The sequence below is a fragment of the Engystomops pustulosus genome, chromosome 8, assembly GCF_040894005.1.
Source record: "Engystomops pustulosus chromosome 8, aEngPut4.maternal, whole genome shotgun sequence".
NCBI classification, from domain to species: Eukaryota; Metazoa; Chordata; class Amphibia; order Anura; family Leptodactylidae; genus Engystomops; species Engystomops pustulosus.
In genome coordinates, this window is record NC_092418.1 from 126,410,430 (window position 1) to 126,417,988 (window position 7,559).

Consider the following 7,559-nt stretch of genomic DNA (forward strand, 5'->3'; position numbering starts at 1 on the left):
TTATTGGTATCACACCTTTATTATTATTTATATAGTTTAATACAATATTGTCTGATTATCACTTTACCATTATTATTAGTATTATCATAATATTATCATTATAGAAGCATCGTTAAAAAGCATAATTATATTATTGATATCACTATATGATTATTATAATATCTTCATTTGCATAGCAGCTTCTTAGGCCAGATGAACCATTAGGAACAAGGGCCCTGCTCCCAAGAGCTTACAATCTATGATATTGTATTATTATAATCAATCATAACTGTATTATTGATTCCAATAGATGATTATTATAATAATAATAAATAATGATAATATATCATTGTAGGGCAGATGAAACAATTGGAGGGCCCTGATCTCAAGAGCTTACAATCTATGAGAAAATATTATTACACATTATTGCCATATAATCAGAACACCAATCACTTCTTCAGTAAACAAAAAAATGCCATAAAAATAAATAGTAAATGAGGTTTCATCCTCTTCTGATAAAAATATAATAATAAAAAAAATCATTGCGATTTTCCTATAGATAGAAATTTAATCTTTTCCAACAAGAAATAGGAGTTTTGTGAGACTTCAATAAATATTATTATTGTTTTACTCTAGGAAAAGGATTCAGATAGTGATAATAACCTGTGTAATAACAGCAGATGAGAAAATAGAATAAAGCTATAATAATACAATCTCATCCTTTATTATTTATTACTCACATCTGCAACTAAATAATAATATTATAGTAATAAATCAGAATAATATAATAAATAAGACGTGTGATGAGAAAACCTCCAGCGATAGAAGATGCCGCTACAATTAGTAATAATAATAATATATTCTGTCCATTATCATTACTTCCATAACTTAAAGTCATAAAATATATCAAAGTTTCATTGTATTTGATATATTATAAGGGCAGAGAGTGAAGAATAAAGCAGCCTGACCCGGATGACGGCTGTGCCTCCCTCTATATTACATGTATTCAGTGACCCGGATGACGGCTGCACCTCCCTCTATATTACATGTATTCAGTGACCCGGATGACGGCTGCGCCTCCCTCTATATTACATGTATTCAGTGACCCGGATGACGGCTGCGCCTCCCTCTATATTACATGTATTCAGTGACCCGGATGACGGCTGCGCCTCCCTCTATATTACATGTATTCAGTGACCCGGATGACGGCTGCGCCTCCCTCTATATTACATGTATTCAGTGACCCGGATGACGGCTGCGCCTCCCTCTATATTACATGTATTCAGTGACCCGGATGACGGCTGCGCCTCCCTCTATATTACATGTATTCAGTGACCCGGATGACGGCTGCGCCTCCCTCTATATTACATGTATTCAGTGACCCGGATGACGGCTGCGCCTCCCTCTATATTACATGTATTCAGTGACCCGAATGACGGCTGCGCCTCCCTCTATATTACATGTATTCAGTGACCCGGATGACGGCTGCGCCTCCCTCTATATTACATGTATTCAGTGACCCGGATGACGGCTGCGCCTCCCTCTATATTACATGTATTCAGTGACCCGGATGACGGCTGCGCCTCCCTCTATATTACATGTATTCAGTGACCCGGATGACGGCTGCGCCTCCCTCTATATTACATGTATTCAGTGACCCGGATGACGGCTGCGCCTCCCTCTATATTACATGTATTCAGTGACCCGGATGACGGCTGCGCCTCCCTCTATATTACATGTATTCAGTGACCCGGATGACGGCTGCGCCTCCCTCTATATTACATGTATTCAGTGACCCGGATGACGGCTGCGCCTCCCTCTATATTACATGTATTCAGTGACCCGGATGACGGCTGCGCCTCCCTCTATATTACATGTATTCAGTGACCCGGATGACGGCTGCGCCTCCCTCTATATTACATGTATTCAGTGACCCGGATGACGGCTGCGCCTCCCTCTATATTACATGTATTCAGTGACCCGGATGACGGCTGCGCCTCCCTCTATATTACATGTATTCAGTGACCCGGATGACGGCTGCGCCTCCCTCTATATTGCATGTATTCAGTGACCCGGATGACGGCTGCGCCTCCCTCTATATTGCATGTATTCAGTGACCCGGATGACGGCTGCGCCTCCCTCTATATTGCATGTATTCAGTGACCCGGATGACGGCTGCGCCTCCCTCTATATTGCATGTATTCAGTGACCCGGATGACGGCTGCGCCTCCCTCTATATTGCATGTATTCAGTGACCCGGATGACGGCTGCGCCTCCCTCTATATTGCATGTATTCAGTGACCCGGATGACGGCTGCGCCTCCCTCTATATTGCATGTATTCAGTGACCCGGATGACGGCTGCGCCTCCCTCTTTATTACATGTATTCAGTGACCCGGATGACGGCTGCGCCTCCCTCTATATTACATGTATTCAGTGACCCGGATGACGGCTGCGCCTCCCTCTATATTACATGTATTCAGTGACCCGGATGACGGCTGCGCCTCCCTCTATATTACATGTATTCAGTGACCCGGATGACGGCTGCGCCTCCCTCTATATTACATGTATTCAGTGACCCGGATGACGGCTGCGCCTCCCTCTATATTACATGTATTCAGTGACCCGGATGACGGCTGCGCCTCCCTCTATATTACATGTATTCAGTGACCCGGATGACGGCTGCGCCTCCCTCTATATTACATGTATTCAGTGACCCGGATGACGGCTGCGCCTCCCTCTATATTACATGTATTCAGTGACCCGGATGACGGCTGCGCCTCCCTCTATATTACATGTATTCAGTGACCCGGATGACGGCTGCGCCTCCCTCTATATTACATGTATTCAGTGACCCGGATGACGGCTGCGCCTCCCTCTATATTACATGTATTCAGTGACCCGGATGACGGCTGCGCCTCCCTCTATATTACATGTATTCAGTGACCCGGATGACGGCTGCGCCTCCCTCTATATTACATGTATTCAGTGACCCGGATGACGGCTGCGCCTCCCTCTATATTACATGTAGTCAGTGACCCGGATGACGGCTGCGCCTCCCTCTATATTACATGTAGTCAGTGACCCGGATGACGGCTGCGCCTCCCTCTATATTACATGTATTCAGTGACCCGGATGACTGCTGCGCCTCCCTCTATATTACATGTATTCAGTGACCCGAATGACGGCTGCGCCTCCCTCTATATTACATGTATTCACCATATTAAGGCCTTGTCCACACAAGACGACCTCTTGCTGATTGTATCCAGAGTAAAGTAACAGCAGAGTTTATTGAATATCACCGCGGGTTTTATGGTGTTATTTCCCCTTTATCCCGGCTGAGGCCAATGATGTGATGTATACTGCAGCCAGGAGCGGGGTCAGACACCTATAGGCCAGCGATGTGATGTATACTGCAGCCAGGAGCGGGGTCAGACACCTATAGGCCAGCGATGTGATGTATACTGCAGCCAGGAGCGGGGTCAGACACCTATAGGCCAGCGATGTGATGTATACTGCAGCCAGGAGCGGGGTCAGACACCTATAGGCCAGCGATGTGATGTATACTGCAGCCAGGAGCGGGGTCAGACACCTATAGGCCAGCGATGTGATGTATACTGCAGCCAGGAGCGGGGTCAGACACCTATAGGCCAGCGATGTGATGTATACTGCAGCCAGGAGCGGGGTCAGACACCTATAGGCCAGCCATGTGATGTATACTGCAGCCAGGAGCGGGGTCAGACACCTATAGGCCAGCGATGTGATGTATACTGCAGCCAGGAGCGGGGTCAGACACCTATAGGCCAGCGATGTGATGTATACTGCAGCCAGGAGCGGGGTCAGACACCTATAGGCCAGCGATGTGATGTATACTGCAGCCAGGAGCGGGGTCAGACACCTATAGGCCAGCGATGTGATGTATACTGCAGCCAGGAGCGGGGTCAGACACCTATAGGCCAGCGATGTGATGTATACTGCAGCCAGGAGCGGGGTCAGACACCTATAGGCCAGCGATGTGATGTATACTGCAGCCAGGAGCGGGGTCAGACACCTATAGGCCAGCGATGTGATGTATACTGCAGCCAGGAGCGGGGTCAGACACCTATAGGCCAGCGATGTGATGTATACTGCAGCCAGGAGCGGGGTCAGACACCTATAGGCCAGCGATGTGATGTATACTGCAGCCAGGAGCGGGGTCAGACACCTATAGGCCAGCGATGTGATGTATACTGCAGCCAGGAGCGGGGTCAGACACCTATAGGCCAGCGATGTGATGTATACTGCAGCCAGGAGCGGGGTCAGACACCTATAGGCCAGCGATGTGATGTATACTGCAGCCAGGAGCGGGGTCAGACACCTATAGGCCAGCGATGTGATGTATACTGCAGCCAGGAGCGGGGTCAGACACCTATAGGCCAGCGATGTGATGTATACTGCAGCCAGGAGCGGGGTCAGACACCTATAGGCCAGCCATGTGATGTATACTGCAGCCAGGAGCGGGGTCAGACACCTATAGGCCAGCGATGTGATGTATACTGCAGCCAGGAGCGGGGTCAGACACCTATAGGCCAGCGATGTGATGTATACTGCAGCCAGGAGCGGGGTCAGACACCTATAGGCCAGCGATGTGATGTATACTGCAGCCAGGAGCGGGGTCAGACACCTATAGGCCAGCGATGTGATGTATACTGCAGCCAGGAGCGGGGTCAGACACCTATAGGCCAGCCATGTGATGTATACTGCAGCCAGGAGCGGGGTCAGACACCTATAGGCCAGCGATGTGATGTATACTGCAGCCAGGAGCGGGGTCAGACACCTATAGGCCAGCGATGTGATGTATACTGCAGCCAGGAGCGGGGTCAGACACCTATAGGCCAGCGATGTGATGTATACTGCAGCCAGGAGCGGGGTCAGACACCTATAGGCCAGCCATGTGATGTATACTGCAGCCAGGAGCGGGGTCAGACACCTATAGGCCAGCCATGTGATGTATACTGCAGCCAGGAGCGGGGTCAGACACCTATAGGCCAGCGATGTGATGTATACTGCAGCCAGGAGCGGGGTCAGACACCTATAGGCCAGCCATGGCAAGACCCAGGGCCCAAACTACTAAAATAACTTATTTATTGCAAAGTACTAAGATGGCAGTTTAAGAAGAACCTCACTGCTTCCTGCTTTATCACAACTCTCCATCGTATTGGTGGCCTCCGGGTGCCAATACAGTAGAAAGAGGGAGGAGAGATTGTGATTGTAGCTTCCCTCCATGGAGTCACGGAGCAGGAGCTCCAATCAGAATCCAGCCCTGTCCTCCCTGCTCCTCCTGGATGTGTCACCTTACAATGGCTCATCCCGGGGGGGGCCTAGGACTGAAGGCAGAGGTATTGAGTCTTGTCTGGGGGACGCTGGGGTGACGGCCTGGTACCCACAGACAGGGCTCTGAGCACCCCTGTCATAGGTTCACAACTGTTTTTCTGTATAAAAATTGTGGGCCCCACACAAGTCTTGGGCAGGCCGGATGGGTCTCCTATGTTGGCTTTCAGTTCTGCAGTTTGAGGACCTTTGGAGAACCTTCAAAGGTCCTGGAATGGCTCTTGTAGCTGGGGCACATGTATGAGGACCTCATGACTGGAGGTTCTTCTTATCTCTACGGGACAGTATTGAGCTTGGGGGGTGGTTTGGGTCACCGTGGGACCCTTGGAGCCTTGTGCCATGGGTTGCAGCCCTATTTGCCCATATTATACTCTAGTCCCTACTGTTTATAACATTTTAGCCTCCCTATGGGTAGGATTTAGTTGCATCATATCCACATCATCGTACGGCCTTTAACCCACCGGACCGGCACAAATACAAAATATTACAAATGGCGTCTGTAAATAAAGTAAAACACACAGGACGACCCAAAAAGCAGAGGACCTGCCTGAGGTGCTGGATTTACTATGGGGAGAGATATAGACTCCTATAGTTGGGGTTACCAGTGGCCATTACCCCCATGGTGGTAAGAAGCTTCCTCTCCCTCCCGGCTGTAGACGCCTATATGACCCTGTCTGCTCAGTAAATGTCGGTGTCCTATCCACGGCGCTCACTTCAACATTTAAAGGCAAATTAGGTCCTATCCACGGGGTACTGATCAGTGGGGTCTCAGGTCTGATCTCCGTCTTCTCCATTAGTCTGAGGAGGGGCGAGGGGGCGGTGGGACCCCTCCTTTTCCTGATCTGTGGGGGTCTCAGCACTCATCAGTATCCCATGGATAGGGCCTAACTTACCGTCGTGGGAAACCCCTTTAAGAGTCCAGACACCTCTGTAAACCTCCTCCTAGTTGCTAGACTTATGTGGCTGTAACTACGTTGCGGCGCTCGGATTAGACGCAGATTCAGTGTGTACAGAGATGACAGCACGGACAGCCGGACATCTACAGCCCCGCGTCATTCCTAAGTCACGGATTAATATGGAATCTCACCTTATTGGCTTCTGGATTATGACGTTATTGAATGACATTGGCGCCATGTGGCGCTAGCGCTGTGCCGTGGCGTGAGGCCTTTCCTCCATAGGGCCACACAATATTCTGACATTATGGGGTCCATATCTGAGAGGTGTACAGCGCTCTGCTACCCGGAGAAGGGGCTCATCCCGTGCAGCCAATGTTCCAGTATATCTACATAATGGCGGCCCCTCTTCCCCGTCGTGTAGTGATATATCAGGTTATGTTTCCCCATGCAGTGTCCTGCTGACATCGGGTGTGAGCAGACAATATCTTTAGGTGTCAGGTCCTGCCAGGTGGCTGCGTCCCATCGTGCTGCAGATGGTGCTGACTGAGGCAAGAGGCTCAACTCACGTCATAGATGGTGCGGCCCTGGGTGTAGCATTCATAATGAGATGTTACTATCCGGTCCATTAGGTCCCAGTTATGCTCAGAGAGAAGGAGTTCTGGAATGTGATATCAAGGTGTACGGCTTTAGGTGGCTCCTTCATCCATCCCCTATGATTTACACTGCAGCTCTGCCTGAGCTGATTGCCTGCTGCAGTATATACACACATACAGTATATATGTGGCTAGGAAATGCTTACACTGCAACTAATGATATTCTCCCTGGTACTGTATATGTGCTGCATGATAGTAATATGTAGTATGATGCATTATAGCTAAAGGATCATCATCATCATCATCATCATCGTCATCGTCATCATGTGTCCAATCAGCCATTGGGCCCCAAATTTGCAACTTGAACCAATCGTCATTGGAGAGAAAGTGTTGCAGGACCCATATCCCTACCCAATACCTTTACAAGCCAGAGTGGTAAGAGACTACTGGGTGACAATGAATATGTAGTCAAATGAAAGGAGAGCGACACAGACAGATAAATCGGGGAACAGGATCAGGTGCAGGCCGTGGAACAAGCGAGGCTTTAGGGTCAGGTACCAGTTCAGGTTTCCGGATCAGACAAGATCCGGGCTCAGGTTTGGGGTTCAGGTTTCCGGATCAGACAGGATCCGGGCTCAGGTTTGGGGTTCAGGTTTCCGGATCAGACAGGATCCGGGTTCAGGTTTGGGGTTCAGGTTTCCGGATCAGACAGGATCCGGGCT